Raw genomic sequence first — 19,861 nt, forward strand, 5'->3', positions numbered from 1 at the left:
CATTAGGAATTTAAAAGGGATAGGCATATAGACTGAAGTCTGTTCTTCAAGGAAGTGCATGGTCGAGGGAAACTTTTGTAAATGCACTTTCTACATTCTGTATCCTTGGCAAAGCCAATATATGTATCGCAGAATGAAGGAGATTATAGACACTGAACTTTAGTATTCTGTCCTGTTTTGAGAGGACTACAACAGCCTACTTATCAGGTTTCAACAAGATTATACTTTTAAAGTTATTTCCTTTTAAGGATTACATGTTTATTTTCATTTAATGTTGGTTCCCGTTTGATTTTTACAGGGGTTTAATTTGCTCTTTAGACACACATTAACATTGGGATTCCTAGGAAAGTTATATTTCTCATTGTAAATTTTAAAATTTATTTCTGGTTATGACTTAGCTTTGTATTTAGCTAGACAACAAAGTTATTTATGTTAATGTTGCACATTTGATTATTCCTATGATGATTTTTCTCTTCCAAATTAATAAATGATCGTTCTTCTTTGATACCACTCTCTCTTGAATTGCTGAAGTAAACCCCTAAGACATGAATATGCTATAGATGTGCTGATAAAATTAAGACTTTAGACTCTGTTAAACTGACCATTTAGTCAATAAAAATTCATTGAGTGCCTGGTAGATATCATACTGTTTTAAGTGCTTGGGATATATCAGAGAACAAAACGGACAAAATTCTAACCTCAGATTCTAGCTCAGACTCTAGTGGTAATTTATGGCCATCTGTGAGGTATCTTCTTGACCTTTCCTCTACCTAGCATGCTCAAATTTAATTAATATCTCAATCTTGCAAGTGAGTAACATCTATACCTAGATAAGAAGGAAGTATGTCTTTTCTGTCTCGTCTAAGAAACACCTTATTCTTATTAGAAGGCACTTAAAACATTGTTTCTCACAGAATTTGCAGTTTTCTCATTCTCAAACATTTTTTCTTAGAAATTCAAATTCCCTTCTCATACATTCTGAGTCAGTATCTCTTTATAATCAGAGCCGTCATCTCTCTATGGGATTAAATACTCAGCTGTGAAAGTATTGTTAAATTCTTTTGCTCCATCTATTTTAGTGATAACTTGGCTTCTTCGCACAGCAGTAGTCTTCTAAATCTCATTTTGGACTTTTCTGTAAAGAGAAGAAAGCACTACTTTTAATGGAAAACAAATTAGTTCTTAGGTTTCTACACACATAGAGAACTCTTTCTAAAGCCATGAACTGTTAGATCCATGCACTCAGACTTGCTTGAATGTGAAGTGTCAGTCTCTTAAATGGCATCAGCAAGTAATTCTATCAAAAGTGTTCTCAGTTCATACTTATACATGAGCATAAAACCCTTTATAAAGCCAGTAACTTGCTATTGTATTACACATTTTAGAACTGAGACATGTGGATTAAACATATTTTAAACAAAGTCTAAAGTTGGGTAATTGACTTCATATTTATCCATGTATTTACAAAGTAGTCCCAGAAAAGTGGCAATATGGTTTTCTTTTTCATGTTAGTCTCAGCTTCTTTTTCTTCCATCTGTTTCTTATGTGTTGAAGTTCAGAATTCTGTCTCTAGTGATCCTATATAATTTAAATTTTGGAAGTCACTCATAGGCCCATGACTCCCAACTCTCTAGCCTGTATCAGATGGACTAATTTAACTACTTATTGGATAGTTTCACTCAGCATTTTTGTTATATTCTTAACTGGACATTTCCATAAGCACCTGAAACTCAACATGAATAAGCCTGAATTCAGTAGCTCCTTCTAAATATGTATACTCTTATTTTGGTGTCTTCTATCCCAGTTCATAGTTTTACTATCCATCACATCACCAATTTGGAGTCATCCTTACTTCCCCATCATTCTCAGCCTCATGGCCAATTTCAAGTCCTACCTATTCTTTCCCTGAAGTCTTTATTCAGTCTTCTCTATCTTCTACATCCTTGCTATCATCATCCTCGTTCTAGCCTTTATCATCTGTCTCCTGGATCATTACAGTAATCTCTTAATTCAGTGCTACCTGGGTGGCTGATAGACTGTAACATGACCTCACAGTCCACCTCCTTCTGCTTAAAATCTATCATGTTAGACCTAAAACCATAAAAACCCTAGAAGAAAACCTAGGCAATACCATTCAGGACATAGGCATGGGCAAGGACTTCATGTGTAAAACACCGAAAGCAATGGCAACAAAAGCCAAAATTGATAAATGGGATCTAATTAAACTAAAGAGCTTCTGCTCAGCAAAAGAGACTACCATCAGAGTGTACAGGCAACCTACAGAATGGGAGAAAATTTTTGCAATCTACTCATCTGACAATGGGCTAATATCCAGAATCTACAAAGAACTTAAACAAATTTACGAGAAAAAAACAACCCCATCAAAAAGTGGGCAAAGAATATGAACAGACACTTCTCAAAAGAAGACATTTATGCAGCCAACAGACACATGAAAAAATGCTCATCATCACTGGCCATCAGAAATGCAAATCAAAACCACAATGAGATACCAACTCACACCAGTTAGAATGGCCATCATTAAAAAGTCAGGAAACAACAGGTGCTGGAGAGGATGTGGGGAAATAGGAACACTTTTGCACTGTTGGTGGGACTGTAAACTAGTTCAACCATTGTGGAAGACAGTGTGGCAATTCCTCAAGGATCTAGAACTAGAAATACCATTTGACCCAGCCATCCCATTACTGGGTATATACCCAAAGGGTTATAAATCATGCTGCTATAAAGACACATGCACACATATGTTGATTGTGGCACTATTCACAGTAGCAAAGACTTGGAACTAACCCAAATGTCCATCAATGATAGACTGGGTTAAGAAAATGTGGCACATATATACCATGGAATACTATGCAGCCATAAAAAATGATGAATTCCTGTCCTTTGTAGGGACATGGATGAAGCTGGAAACCATCATTCTCAGCAAACTATCTCAGGGACAAAAAAAACAAACACCGCATGTTTTCACTCATAGGTGGGAATTGAATAATGAGAGCACTAGGACACAGGAAGGGGAACATCACACACTGGGGCCTGTCATGGGGTGGGGGGAGGGGGGAGGGATAGCATTAGGAGATATACCTAATGTAAATGACAAGTTAATGGGTGCAGCACACCAACCTGGCACATGTATACCTATGTAACAAACCTGCACATTATGCACATGTACCCTAGAACTTAAAGTACAATAATAAAAAAAAAATCTATCAATGGTACTCAATCAGTACAGAATCAAGTCCTAACTTTTCTTCATGTCATGAAAGATCCTCTGTTATCTTTTACTTTCTTCAGCCCATCACTACTAATTGCTTATGTGCCATGTGTTGTTTACACCTCTAAGTCTTTGCTCATGCATGTGTTTCCTCTAACAGGAAACCTTCCCTGAACACCCAGACTGGTTTTGTTGTATCTCCTCTGTCTTCCTATTATTCTCAAAATTTATGCCTAATACTACATGTGCCCTACTGGCACATCACTATTTATGTCTGTCTCCCTCAAGAGAAGGTGAGTTCTTTCAGACAAGAACTGTCTCCTATTCATCGTTGTTAAGACTTCCTATGTCAGAGTAGACAACACAAGTGTGTTAATTAATGATTGTTGCACATTAAACAATATTTGAGATTCTTAGGTTTGAGTTCTATCTGTGTATTAGGCATAAATGTTTCCTTGGGTAGATCTGCTATTTTAATTTTCATGTAGGAGTGTATCCAAACTCAAAGACAAGGGATCAGACTCAGTGATTTATATTTTGAGGTGCCTGTATACACCGTAAAAGTATAAAAACATTTCCATTTACATTTTTTCTGCCGGCCTCTCCTAATCCCTTGGACTTGTAGAACCACTTAGAAGGTGGAAAAATCTTCAGTTATTGTTATAGAAGCTTTCTATCATATTAACTCTGCTTTTCAGTATTGCTTTCCCATAAAGAGTTCATCTTATATGTACATTCCATTCAAGAAAATAATTATTAATGAAATTTCTTTTCAAATGAACATTGCAGATATTTGGATAAGCTTGAAAAATATTAGATATTTTATAAACCTTTTCTGTTTTGAAAGCCGCACAAGTACTAAACCTACTTCAGACTTCTAATAGAAATTATAGTAGTTTCAGGAACAGTAAAACACATACCTATAAAATCAAATGCTTTCACATAGATATATAAAAATTGTGTAAGTGACAGGCCAATTAAGAGTATGAATATGTTGAGACTGATGCGACACACCACTCCCTTCTGCCCTCATCTACCTCCACCACACACACTTAGAGACACCCTTCACCTTCCTTTGCTACTAGTGACCACCCAGACACAGTCTTGGTTACCTAAGGGTAATTTAGTAACACGACACACTCAAGTACTCTGGGTCATACACTGTGTGAGATCATTATTCATTACCCACATACATTAAATTTTTAAAGCACTCCTTGGATTCGATCCAATAATTATCTCATCAACACTTAACACTCCAGCCACAGAATGAAGGGGCAGGAGGGTGAAATATCACACTGAAATGTGAACCAGACGAGAGACTGAATTGAGACACAGAGGAATAAAAGGTTTCATAGCTACCCACTGGCCGTAATTAGCCTCCCAATCTACACATCTGGCAAGTCCTCATGTGCTTCGGAAGCCTTGCCAATGGACAAGTACACGTATCTCCACAAAGTACTTGCAGCCTGTGATTGTTACCAGCAACAGAATTTCAGAAGGGTGATCATGAAAGGAGAAGGGAATGAAAGGAAGTCCTGTGAGAAAATACCCGCAGCTGCTTGGGAGAAAATGGGAAGAGATGAAGAATGTAGTGTGCCTGGTTGCCAACACTATGCAGCTGCAATTTTCTAAGAAGGAAAATAGGAAGGCTTCTTTTAAAGCCTTTCAAGATTTAGAGATCTGCTACAAAGGCAATTTACCTTAGAAGATATTTAACTATAAAAATATAACCAATAGGAGAGAAGCAAAACTTTTGGCATGGTCCAAGCACATAATGTGTTGCCTTTTCTTTAAAGAAATATTCTCCTTCAAATGATATAGACTTTTTAGTTAAAATGCTCTAAGCCAATGGGAAAAAATTACTTATGTATGAGGAAGAGTTTTGAAAGATGGTCTAAGTTGTTATGACTGGTATTCTTTTAATTCTTTTATGACTTTCAAGAATGTACTAACATTTTTATGACTTTTAGGAATATTTATTAACTGTTGGTGACTGAGAACTGAGGTTAAAATGATAAAAAAGATGACCCAGTCTTTATATCTCTTGTATTACACTGAGGATTATAGAAAAAAATCACAATAAATTGTATGATACAATAAACTGTTGTCATAGTAGGGGGGTAATATGTGTTATGAAAGACATAGCAGGAAATTCTAAGTCTAAGGAGTAGGGGAAAGTTAAAGCAAGTACATTTTTTTTTCTAAAATATGGAGGGTGAGTATGAGTCACCCAGTAAAAAACAAGATTAAATTTTTGGTTTTGGTTTTTCTTATCTGTTCATAGGTAACTGGCTAGAGCCAAAAGGAAAGAAAAGATGGGTAGGGGAGAAAAGAAGAGAGAGTTTGCCATGTTGAAAGTACAGGTGGCAAGGTGGGGAGTAGATGAGGTGAGTCTGGAGAGGAAGTCAGAGAAGCTGTGCAGGTCAGGAAAGCCCTCAGAAGAACAGTGACTATATTATTTCTCACATAAGCTGGGATACTTTTGAGAAAGACAGGAGGCACTATTAATAATTATGCCTGGACATGAGCATAAATGGTGACATATGGTGATTCTGTTTTAAAAGTACAGAGAATTTTAAAGAAAAGGATGACATTCTGATACTAGCCTTTATAAAAATTCAACTTTAATAGAGAATGGTTTGGAAGGAAATAAAGATGGGCAAAGGGAGACCATCTAGAAAGGTTTAGATGACCTGGAGTGACTGATGATCATGACCTGCACTAAAACAGTTTTGGCAATTTGGAATTAAATGGATACACCTAGATTTAGGGGAAATAGAATCAGTAAGACTAATTGGAATAGATGGGGTAAAGGGACTGTGTTGGAGAAGAGACAGAAGCCCAGGACCATTCTTAAGTTATGACTTGAGCAGCTGAGGAGGTATAGTGATGAGTTTTAATGAGGTTAGAAACGTTGGATGAGAATCCTGATTTGGGGAGGTAAGGATAGAAGATGTTCAGTTTTTATCATACTGAGTTTGAGAGGGCTGGAAAATCTTAAAGAATAAATTTTGAGTAGATAAATTTATATTAGGAGATATAAAACTGGTGGTCATTGACAGATACAGTAGGTGGAAAAGAATAATTTTTTAAAGATAAGACTGTCAAGGAGGTAAAAGGGCCTTGGGCCAAGGCTTGACGTTCTCAAAAGCTATGGCAAGAATGTTTGTTTTCCCCAAAATTTGTATGTTGAAATCCTAACTCTCAAGGCGATGCTATTAGGAGGTGTGACCTTAGGGTTGTAATTAGGTCATGAAGATAGAGCTCTCATGAATAGAATTAGCACCCTTAAGAAAGAGACACCACAGATCTAGCTAGCCTCTTCCATCATGGGAAAGCATAGCAAGAAAGTGCTATTTAGAAACCAGAAAGTGGGCTTTCTCCAAACATCAAACCTGCCTTAATCATGGACTTCTCAGCTTCTAGAACTATGACAAATAAATTTCTGTTTACAAGCCTCCCAGACTATGATATTTTGTTATAGCAGCCTGGATGGACTAAAACATTCAACATTTAATTGGGTATAAGAAGCAAAATTGGCAAAGGAAGTTGAGAAAGAGCAACCAAAGAGATAGGAGACCTCAAACTTCTAAATGAGACATCAAGTAAAATAAGGCTACATGAACACAATAAATTCAGTCACAAATAGGTTATTCAGGCTGCCATCTTTTTCTCATTTTCTTTTTTGTTATACAGACTGCTTGCTTTATCTTTTGCATTGATTTGTCAGAAATTTATTGTGATTTTAATTCTTTTAATGATATCATTATGGGCAAATGTACATAATGTCCAATTGTATAATTAAATTACAAATAAAAATAATTTAAAACCCATTTTGTAAGAAACGATTATAACTTTCCTTGGCCTGCATGTTTTTTCTTTTGTTTATCTTCATTTATTCAACCTAGCACTGCAAATCCTATATATATGTGTGTGTGTGTGTATATATACATATACATGCAACATATATACATACTAAATTATACATCTATATGTATACTAAATTACTATCAACATTTCTGTTTTCTCATTTGTACTGTTTTGATAGCATGGTGACAGTTATTTAGGAATTGGTTCAAACCCCCTCTCAAAAATAGTAATTTCATTTCCTTTGCCTTCTGGAAGCTGAAAGATCTGGATATAAATACTAGCTTCATCTTATATTAATAGTGTGAGCTTAAGAAACTAGATAAATTCCACGTGGTGTTTTGTAAAACTGGAACATTTCTGACTCAAGTGCGTGTTTATTTTCTCCCTTCACCTTATTTGTGATCTTTAGCTCGCTTTCATATTCACTGTCAGTCTGTTTCCACTGTGACTCCTCAGTTCTTGGGCTTGTTCTTGTTTGAGTCATCTGACCACGTAGAAATCTTTGGAAGAAAAAAGTATTATGTTGTTTCATTTTCCAAAACCTTGTAAATCTGAGGATGTTTTATAATAAAATAAAATCGTCAGGGCGTAATTCTCTCCCCTGTCAAATCTCTGAAGACAATTTTTCATTGCATTTTGAAATGTTTATTGTCATGAAGAAGAAATGTGAGATTGATTAGATTTTACTTCTTTGAAAGTAACCTCTTTTCTTCCTTCTGGATGCTAGAAAAAATCTTTAATCTTGAAATTTAATGATTTTTTCTGGGGCATTTGTGTATGTGTGTATGCATTTGAACTTAATACACTGGTTTTGCTTGAACATTTTGGCAATCTCTAGGGCTCCCAAATCAGCTCTTTTTGTGATTAAGAAAGTTCTTTGTGCCCATACAGTGGATTGTTGTTGCTAAGCTATTTGCATTGTTTTTCAGAATCTCTATATTTTGTAACCTGGACTTTTATGATATGTCTTCTATTATTTCATCTTTTATTGTTTTCTATTTCTTTATGTAATTTGTTCTCATCTTGGTGGTCTTTCAAGAGTTTGTTTTCTTTACAAACACTTATTCTGAACTATTGTGATTATTAGTATTCTCGAAGAACATTTAATTTCATCTTTTTTTTTTCATTGATCTTTGTAGTATAGAAGAAGAAAGTTTAGGGAGTTCTTGCCTCATGGCTTCTACTTTTTTTTTCTGTGAAGTAGGAAACAAGATAACTGCTGAGAGTGAAGGTAGGTAAGCACAAATAGAAGATTTAAGATTAGAGAAGTAATGGCATAATTCTGGAGGAAAATGCAAAGGGAATTAACCAAAAAAAGAAAAGGAAGAGCTGAGCAAAACAATAATTGCCTAAAATTGAGAACCATACATTTGTGATTTCTGCTGTCAGGGAACATTAAAATCCAGTTGGGAAATATGAAAAGTACTCCAACAATTACAACCCAAACAAGTTACAATGGTTCATGATGGTGAATAAACAGACAGACAGATTTATGACTCAGACATTTTTCCTTTTTGATAATCAGACATTCTCATATAAGAAACATTTTATTATTTCATTAAAGAAATCTAAAAGAACAATATGCATAATCACATCTCCCTTACCAGCCTATCCATTTTCTGACAAGTTTCCTTGTAAATTTACCACTGATATTAGAATCAGAAATATCTCTACTTAATTTCTTATACAATTTTAAAAGTGTAGATGCAGAATTAACTTCTTTCCAGCATCCTACCTTTAATTTCTAATTTTAAAGTTTAGGCTTAAATAAATAAAAAGAGAATAACTTCCTAAACATGCATTTTTTTCAAGTAACACCCCATATATTTGAAGCTGTGTTTACCTCTTAATCTGAGCTTTTTAGTTTATAACTAAAAAATATTTCATAGACAAAGTAACTGTATATATGGATGTTAAATTGTGGATTATACTAATTTATACTGAAATAAGAAAGATTATAAAATTGCACTGTAAAAATTGCACTCTACCAAATATATCTTATAGAGGTAAATTGTTGGGGTAGTCATATAAAATAATGCAGTGTTAATCTCTTGATGCTTTTTAGGTATATTTACAGATTACAAGCAAGCATGAAAAGAAGATCTGTTTAATAGTTTGTCTTATGCCATAGTAACTCAAGGCAATAGTAAAGAAGTTGAAGATTTTCTGAGTTCTAGAGGTCAATGAAGAAGCAGAAAGGAATACCACAAAGATGAGAAATTTTTACAAGAATGAATGGCACCATAAATTTAAGTCTAAAATTGTAGCTGTTCTGAGGTATGCCCAATGTACCAAGTAACAACCAGACAAAAAGAAATTGTCATTTTCACCAACAATTCCCCCAAACAAGTATCACAATGTTTAAGGAAACTATAAAAATATTCTTACATTTTCCAATGCCCTGCATTCATGCCATCTGCATTAGTCTACTCGAGATGCTGTAACAATATACCACAGACTGGATAGCTTAAACAACAGGCATGCATTTTCTCACAATTCTGGAGGCTATAGAAGCCCATGATCAAGGTGCCAGCCAATTCAGTTTCTGGCGAGGGCTCTCTTTCTGGCTTGTAGACAGCTGCCATCTCACTATGTCCTTGGATGGCCTTTCCTCCATTCATGCACATAGTGGAGATCCCTTAGTTGTCTTTTCTTTTCTTTTTCCTTTCTTTTCTTTTCTTCTTTCTTTCTTTTCTTTTTCTTTTCTTTTTTTTTTTTGAGATGTACTTTTGCTCTCGTTGCCCAGGCTGGTGCAATGGTACGATCTCAGCTCACTGCAACCTCCACCTCCTGGGTTCAGGTGAATTCTCCTGACTCAGCCTCCTGAGTAGCTGGGATTACAGGCATGTGCCACCATGCAGGCTAATTTTTGTATTTTTAGTAGAGACCCCCAGGGTTTCACCAGGCTGGTCTTGAACTCGTTACCTCAGGTGATCCACCCGCCTTGGCTTCCCAAAGTGCTGGGATTACAGGCGTGAGCCACTGCGCCCAGCCTAGTTGTCTTTTCTTATAGGGTCACTAATCCTATCAGATCAAACCCCCACTCTTATGATCTGATTGAATCTTGATTACTTCCTTAGACGCCCCATTTCCAGATAGAATCACATTGGTGTTAGAGCTTTAATTATGGATTTGGGAGAAACAAATTTTGTCCATAACACCATACATGGGGTGGAATTACTGGAAAAACTTTTTAGCTTTATTTAAAAGGTGCCACCACTGTGGAGTTATTTAAATAGATTCTGACTATTTTAAAAGAGTCATGGCTGAAGGTAGCTTTAGGCCTTTCCCAGTCCTCAGAACCTCTTGGTAACTGACTTGATTCTCAGCTTTACCCCCACCTCTTCCCCTGATCAGTCTTGGAGGTGGAGGAGGGTGGAAAATTAAAGATCACACAGTGCAAGGTCATATGTACATTTCTGTTTCAAAATTTATCTAAAATAATTTTAGAAAAATTGCCTTTGACAATGGATCAATCATTACAACTTAATCTTTACCAATATTACTAGAATATTAGAATAATTATCCTAATATTCTACTTACCCCATTAATCGGATAACAGTCTTGTTTTTTAATGCTTGCAGTTACATTTCTGAGAAAATTTTCTATTGACACTTTTTATAGATGAATAGGTAATTTACTGGGCTGTCTTATGTTTTCTTTTGTTTAATTTAAGGCAAAACATGTTCCCACAATGGACTACCGCAAAGGAATTGTGTTAAAAGCAAAGTATCTAATGACCTTTCCAATGCCTATGCAACAACTCACTATTAAAACATTTGTCCAGAGTACTAAAATGACATACAGAGTGATGTTCATTGCACTGGACTAAAAAGCCCTGCCTGTTGTTTTTCTGGAAACTCTTTGTTTTGTCTCAATGCATGCTTGGATGTGCTCCCTGATATAATTTCCATTCCGTAAGCCCAGGCCTCCTAGATATACCATCCATGATGTGCCCACTTTTTGTCTTATGTACATCAAACAATGCAGGAATCAATGGAGTATATTATTTTTAAAAACAGGTCTGGTACTTTCTTGGCTCTTTTCTAAATGTTATTATTGGAATTTTTACAATTTTATGGAATTCAATGGGACCCTACAATTTCCTTGAGTGTAGGATTTCTTCTTTCCTGTATTTTTATGCCACAAAGCTGAATTTCAAAGAGAAACACTAGAAACACTCTTCTTTCTTACAAGGAATAAAAGGCCTCAGCAAATTCCTAATCTAATTAACATCTTTAACAACTTAGACAATAAATTGACTGCAACTGCTCTGGAAGTTCTGTGCCACCTTGTTAAGCTGCTTTCCAAGATGCTATAAATCAAAAGAGAAATGCTAAGGTCATTGCATATGTTTGTTGCTTGTTCCAATGTGAAAGGCTGATTGCTTTACCAACTGCTCATTTAGGCTGGATTTTTTTTTAGACTTGTTTAGCATTTCAGGTTTGGAAAGAGGCCGCTGTGAATACACAACATTATATTTTGGCTCCAGTTTCTTAGGCCAAAGTCTAATAACCTGGTTACTTCATTTATTATAGATTATGTATATTTTTCAAAGAGAATAATGAGCAAATTAAAATTTATGAAGAAGGTTATACAATACCCTTTAACATTTCACTTGAACTTTTGTCACATTATTGAAATTCTGTAATTTCTTTCTTATGAATTTCCATGGGATATGATTCACTATGTGGTTATGATAATGACATTTCTCCAAAAGCACTGGGTTGTCATTTGTGTTCAGATAAGCCAATGTTTTATACCTTTATTTCAAACTGAACCTTATGTATAACTGAAGTACAGATAGAAAGGCAAGTATTAATCATTTGAATATAAGCTTCCATTTGAATATAAACTTCCACTTGAACACACTGCATCTTTTAGATATCAGTATTGTGATGACCTTAACTGAATGAGGGTTTTTTTGTCCCTAGTGTAGTTCATTTGTAGAGTGTCTATATGGTTCACAGTATATCCATGGCATGATCCTGGGATTTTAAACCAATGTATTTTATTTTGTTTTGTTATTTTTTTTAGCTAATATCTTTTGTGAGCCTCAAATTAAGGGGTTACTTACAAAAAGATCATGACCTGGTATTAAAGAAAAAAAGGACTAATTATTTTAATGTGTAATCCAGAAAAAGTCTTTATTATTGTCATATGATATTCAATCATCTAGTAACTTAACTGAAATAAAATAGAATAATAAATTGTTTTGCATTGTGTTCATAAAATAACAAAGAAAAGGGTTCTGGTCTATTCACACAAAATGGGAAATAATAAAAATTTAAATTCTATCTCATTAGTAATTTACAAAGTGTGGAATTACAAAAATAGATAAATAACAAAATGCAACTAAAGTTGGTGACTTCATATACTCTTCATGGTATTAACAAGGAGCATGATATTTGAGGAACTAATTTTACAATGTATCTATACAACCAATACCATAATCCATTAGTCCGGTATCTGGCTATCTATCACAAGAAAATAACAAAGACTTTTAGAAAAGCACTATAGTTATTCTGTGCATAATGAAGTTTCAGTCAGTGACTGACTACATATATGATGGTTGTCCTGTAAGATTATTATATGGCTTTTTTTTAACTTTTAGGTTGAACAATACATGTGCAGTTTGTTACATAGGTAAACTTGTGTCATGAGGGTTTATTGTAAATTATTTCATTACTCAAGTACTAAGCCTAGTACCCATTAGTTTTTTTTCCTGATCGTTTCCCTATTTCCACCCTCCACCCTCTGAAAAGCCTCAGTGTGTGTTGTTCCCCTCTATGTGTCCATGTATTCTCATCATTTAGCTCCCATTTATAAGTGAGAACATGCGGTATTTGGTTTTCAGTTCCTGTGTTAGTTTGCTAAGGATAATGGCCTCCAACTAGAAAAAAATTTTTTAATTCATATGAAACCAAAAAGAGCCTGAATAGCCAAGGCAATCCTAAGCAAAAAGTAGACCAATGAAACAGAATAGAGAACCCAGAAATAAGACCATCTGCAGTCTTATTTTTGAGAAACCTGACAAAAACAAGCAATGGGGAATATTGAATATCGAAACTCCCTATTCAATAAATGGTGCTGGGATAACTGGGTAACCATATGCAAAAATTAAAACTGGACCCTTTCCTTACACCATATACAAAAATTAACTCAAGATGGAATAGAGACTTAAATATAAAATTATATGATATTTTTACTGTAAACTTTTCTATGTTTAGATACACAAATACTTACCATTGGGTTACAATTGCCTATATATTCAGTACAGTAATGGGCTGTACAGCTTTGTACCTTAGGAGCAATAGGCTATACCGAATATTCTAGGTATAGTAGGCTCTCCCATCTAGGTTTGTGTAAGTACACTATGATGTTTGCACAATGACAAGATCACCTAACAATACATTTCTCAGAAGGTAACCCTGTTGTTTAGTGATATCTGTAACTGCCAAAAACTGGAAACACAAAAGCATTCAGTGATAACCAAATGGTTGTTTTTATTTGTTTGTTTGTTTGTTTTGAGACAGTCTTACTCTGTCACCCAGGCTGGAGGGCAGTGGTGTGATCTCGGCTCACTGCAACTTCCACCTCCCAAGTTCAAATGATTCTCCTGCTCAGCCTCCCCAGTAGCTAGGATTACAGGCACCCGCCCCCATGCCTGGCTAATTTTTTGCATTTTTAGTAGAGACGGGGTTTCTCCATCTTGGCCAGGCTGGTTTTGAACTCCTGACCTCAGGTGATCTACTGGCCTTGGCCTCCCCAAGTGCTGGGATTACAGGCGTACCAGCCTACCAAGTGATTGTTTAAATTATGATACATCATTTGACCCAGCCATCCCATTACTGGGTATATACCCAAAGGACTATAAATCATGCTGCTATAAAGACACATGCACACATATGTTTATTGTGGCACTATTCACAATAGCAAAGACTTGGAACCAACCCAAATGTCCAACAACGATAGACTGGATTAAGAAAATGTGGCACATATACACCATGGAATACTATGCAGCCATAAAAAATGATGAGTTCATGTCCTTTGTAGGGACATGGATGAAACTGGAAATCATAATTCTCAGTAAACTATCGCAAGGACAAAAAACCAAACACCACATGTTCTCACTCATAGGTGGGAATTGAACAATGAGAACACATGGACACAGGAAGGGGAACACCACACTCTGGGGACTGTTGTGGGGTGGGGGGAGGGGGGAGGGACAGCATTAGGAGATATACCTAATGCTAAATGACGAGTTAATGGGTGCAGCAAACCAACATGGCACATGGATACATATGTGACAAACCTGCACATTGTGCACATGTACCCTAAAACTTAAAGTACAATAATAAAAAAAAAAATTACGATACATCAACCACATGTATATTATTCAACCATTAAAGTGATGGTTATTATTATATATCGACATGAAAAAAGGCTTATGAACTAATGTTAGGGAACAAAAAAAAAGGATAAAAATTTTGTGTACACTATACAGATATTTAAAAATGTGCATCTGAAAAAGATAGGGAATAATTATCCAAAATCATGGTAGCTGCTATTTTGGGGCAGTGTCTTATGGATATTTTTCCTTTTCTCCTTTCCAAACTTTTTCTCTGATGTGGTTATATTACCGTTATTTTTATAATAATTATTAAAAAATCAAACATAGTAATTTTTAACCTATTGTGAATTGGAACCAAAATCCCAATGAAAATAGCTATTTAGGAAAACAGCCTCTGTCCAGCTCCCCAATATTTTGTAAGTATGCCTTTATTTCTAAACTTTTTTGGTGATACACAGAGGAAAAACATATCAAAGATAAATGAGGCAAAACCTACCGGTCACTGGGAAAGGTTGATGTGCTGTGAGAATTGTTAGTAACTGCAGGAGATCTTACAGATTGACTCAACTCTCTATTTCCACACATTTGTGATGGAAGCTAGAAAATGTTTTGTAAAAATATATTTTCATGGAATGGCTTATAGAATATGGACCAAAGCTTGTGAAAATTCTGATGTTTGAAATGGTGGGTAAGTCAGCTGAGAGGAAGGCTGTGAAAGACCACAGCTGGTTGTTTTTTTGTTTGTTTATTTTTTTCAGAGTAATTTCACAACCCTTCCAAATTAGCATCTGCCTTTTGGGAGTTAGACCTGAGAGACAGAAACTTTAAAGTCTGCGATATTTAAATGAGCATCTTTTGCTGATAAGTTTTGATGTAGTGTTATTTCTAAATTGAAGGTTACCAGATATCTGCAGCTTTGGGAGCAAGCCTGGGATTTGCTCTTGCTTTCCCAGCTGCATTGTATCACTAGTTTGGAGGAACAACTTGAGAAATTTAGCCACTCCTGGGGGAATATGGGATTAAGTTTGACTTTCTTTATGGAATCAACATTTTGTTGAGTATTTTTTTCTATGTATTCATGCATAACCACATAGACAAACAAATTGAATAATGATTGAATGTCATTTTGTTCTTCTTATGAACTCTAATATTTCACTTTCTTATATTTTCTGTATATAACAATGGGGAGGCTTGAAATACGGTTTTTCATCATGTGTTTGTGGGTAAGATAGATGATGTATAAGGGTAAGATGTGACTATATCATTCTTCGAAGTGTACTGTACTTCATTTCTTTACCAAACAAGAGATCAACTGAAGTGGTATGTTTCAAAGAGACCCTCTCTCCCCTCTAAACTGGAGGGCATATGCTTTTGTGAAAATGTATGTATGTTTACATAGAATGAATTTGGCTTTGTAAATCAGATCAATCAAAGAAGTTCTCTAGTTTCCCAACTTGGATAAATACTACTTCTAGGATAGTTGAAAGTTTAGAGGTGAATTATTAAGATCCCCTAGGAACTAGAGAAGCACTGTGGTCAGCTCCATCCTAGGTTGACATCAGCAGTGTCCAGCAGCAGTTAGTGATAAAGACAACCTCTCTTACTGGGAGCACCTAGGGAAACTGCATCTGAATTAAAAGTCATCTGTAAGAACTGAATTAGGTCAAAAGTGTTTTGTTTTGTTTTTAGTTTTTAACTAAAACTACCCTGAGGAATTTAGTCTGGTGTATTACAAAACTAGATCTGCTGAGAACTTTACTAGAGTTTTTGCCTGTGTTTTTCTACGGTTTTTGCAATAAATGACTTTTCTGTCATTTGGACACAATCAATTAATTTGTGATTTCCTTTTCCTCACTGTTATCTTTACTGCTACAGATACCATTAGTAGTCACAAATTTGTCCAACTCATTAATCTCTCCTAACTTCTTCAAAAGCAGTAATTGCTCTGAAAGAAACTTCTCCAAGCTTTTCTTATAGCATTAAGTGTGTACAGCCTGTTTTGTTTTCTCTAGTAGTCTTTTTATTAATTTCAAATTTTTATTTTAATGGCACTTAATTTCTTATTTATACTAACTTTCCGTATCTAGTGATTTATGTGGTTAAAAATCATCTAGTTACACTAATCTCTCTTGCTACTCTTCAGGCTATATTACCAATAAAAACCTTGTAGAGTTTTAATTACTTTCCTACAAGAAAAGGTAAGAGAAAAAAGGCTTTGTTTTCTCTTGCTTCCATTAGTGTTTTCAATGATTTACCTCAAAGATGGGGGCTTTGTCATGAAATCTTTGCCAAGGTGTACATCCAAAATGGTATTTCCTAGGTTTTCTTTTAGAGTTTTTACAGTTTAAGGATTTGCATTTGTCTTCTTTTATCTTGAGTTGATTTTTATATGTAGTGAAAGGAAGGGGTCGAGTTTCCGTCTTCTCCATATGGCTAGCCAGTTATTCTTGCACCATTTATTGATAGGGAGTACTTTCCCCATTGCTTGTTATTGTCAACTTTGTAGAGGAGCAGATGTGATCTTCTCATGTAACTAGGTGTGTGGCTTTATTTCTGATCCCCTAACCTATTCCATGGGCGATTGCAACAAAACCAAAAATTGACAAGTGGGACACTTGCATGGGGCCTGTAGCCCCTTTGTTTTGGCCACTTGCTCCCATTTGAAATGGGAACATTTATCCAATGCCTGTACCCGCATTGTATCTTGGAAGTAACTGACTTACTTTTGATTTTACAGGCTTGTAGGCAGAGGGATTTGTCCAGGATGAGACTTTGAACTTGAACTTTTGAGTTAATGCTGAAATGAGTTAAGATTTTGGGGAACTATTGGGAAGGCATGATTGGTTTTGAAATGTAAAAAGAACATGAGATTTGGGAGCAACCGGGGGTATAATGATATGGTTTGGCTCGGTGTCTCCACCCAAATCTCATCTCGAAGTGTAATCCCCATAATCTCCACATGTTGAGGGAGGGACCTGGTGGGAGGTGATTGGATTATGGGAGCATTTTCCCCCATGCTGTTCTCATAATAGTGAGTTCTGATGAGATCTGATGGTTTTGTAAGTTTTTGACTGTTCCTCCTTCACATGCGTTCTCTCTCTCTCTCTCTCTCTCTCTCTCTCTCTGCCTTGTGAGGAAGGCACCTGCTTCCTCTTTGGCCATAATTGTAAGTTTCCTGAGGCCTCCCTAGGCATATGGAGCTGTGAATCAATTAAACCTCCTTTGTTTATAAATTACCCAGTCTCCAGTAGTATTTTTATAACAGTGTGAAAACAGACTAACACATACCTAATTAAAGAGATTCTACAGAGCAAAAAATAAAAATAAATAAAAGTAAAAACAAGAAAAAATTATCAATGTAGTAAACAGACAAGCTATAAAATGGGAGAAAACATTTGCAAACTATGCATCTGACAAAGATCTAATATCCAGAATCTATAAGGAACTTAAAGCAACAAGCAAAAAACTACTCCATTAAAAAATGGGCGAAGGACACGAACAGAAACTTCTCAAAGGAAGACATACGCATGGCCAACAAGCACATGAAAAAATACTCAACATCACTAATCATTGGAAAAATGCAAGTCAAAACCACCATCTCATACCAGTCAGAATGGCTCTTATTAAAATGTCAAATAATAACAGACATTGGTGAGGCTGCAGAGAAAAGGGAACGTTTATACACTGCTGGTGAGAATGTAAATTAGTTTAGCCACTGTGGAAAAAAGTTTAGAGATTTCTCAAGGAACTTAAAACAGAACTACCATTTGACCCAGCAATTCCATTACTAGGTGTATGTCTAAAGGAATACATATCATTCAACAATAAAGAAACATGCACACATATGTTCATTGCAGCACTTTTCAGAATAGCAAATACATGGAATCAACCTAGATGGCCATGAATTGTGGACTGGATAAAAAAATGTGGTACATATACACCATGGATATACAATGGAATACTATGCAGTCATCAAAAAAGAATGAAATCATCTCCTTAGCAGCAACATAGATGCAGCTGTAGGCCATTATCCTAAGCAAATTAATGCAGGAACGGAAGACCAAATATCACATTTTCTTACTTATAATTGGGAGCTAAACATTACATATGAACACAAAAAGGAGAACAACAAACGTTGGGACTTACTTGAGGGTGAAGGGAGCGGGGAGGATGAGGAGCTAAAAACTACCTATCAGGTACTGTACTCACTACCTGGGTGATTAAATCATTTGTATACCAAACCCCAGCAACACACAATTTACCTTTCTAATAAACCTGCACATGTACCCCCTGAACCTAAAATAAAAGTTGGAAAAAAATAGTAAAAAATTTTAAAATAAATTGTATATCACCCCCAAAAAAGATATAGCCAAAATAAAACTAGTTTGAAAAAATATTATGTACAATTGATGAATCTATTTACCTAATATCATCATTTTTCTCTGATCATCATACTTAGAACTGCATTGGATTGGAATAAAATGTATCTCTCAGCAAATTATTGGTATGCAAAATGCACTAAATTTCATTAAAATATCAAGATTTTCAGATTTTCCTTCTTAAATTATGTTCAAACATATGACCTAATGAGACTCTGGGACTGCAGTCAACAATGACTTTGGTCATAAAATATATACTTCATTGCTCATCACTAAGAAAATTGCTGAGACACTGAATCACCTTATAAATATACACAACAATGACAACTGTGTCTATATCTAGTTTCCATGAATTGGTCATCCAAACAAAAGAACTGCCTGGATTGTTTTGTTTCTTAACATGTATACTTGAGGCCCTGAGTTTCCAATTATGCCTAATGAGTTCCCAGAGTTATAAGGTACATGAGTGAATTGTTAAATAATTTAATAAGAACTTAAAAGCTATGTTTTGAAAGAATGGCTCGACGAGACACAGAAAGACTACATGTTTTAGTATTATTCCATTTATATGAAATGTCTAGTAAAGTCAAATGTAGAGAAACAGAAAGTAAATAGTGATTGCCTGGAGCTGTGGGTGGGAACAGTAATTAACTGTAAACAGGCACAAGGATCTTTTTGGGGCCATGGAAATGTTCTAAAACTAGATTGTGGTGAGGGTTCTATAACTTGGCATTATTTAGGAAGAATTTTGAAATATACATGTGTGTGTGTATGCACACACATGTAAAATAATGGCTTGATTAAAATGTTATTTCAATGATTGTTCAATTAAAGTTACTTAATTTACACTTACTATACCATCTGTCATTTTTCCACCCTAGAGGATGATAGAAACAAATTCTGGAAATTGCTCTTCCTTTCCATTTTCTACATTGAGGAGGGGTGTACATGCCTTATCTTCCAATTTTAATCACTTAACTACAGCGTTGAGATAATGATAGTGACTCAAGTTTTCTCTGGAGAGAAATG

The sequence above is a fragment of the Nomascus leucogenys genome, chromosome 11 (genome assembly GCF_006542625.1).
Source record: "Nomascus leucogenys isolate Asia chromosome 11, Asia_NLE_v1, whole genome shotgun sequence".
Lineage (NCBI taxonomy): Eukaryota > Metazoa > Chordata > Mammalia > Primates > Hylobatidae > Nomascus > Nomascus leucogenys.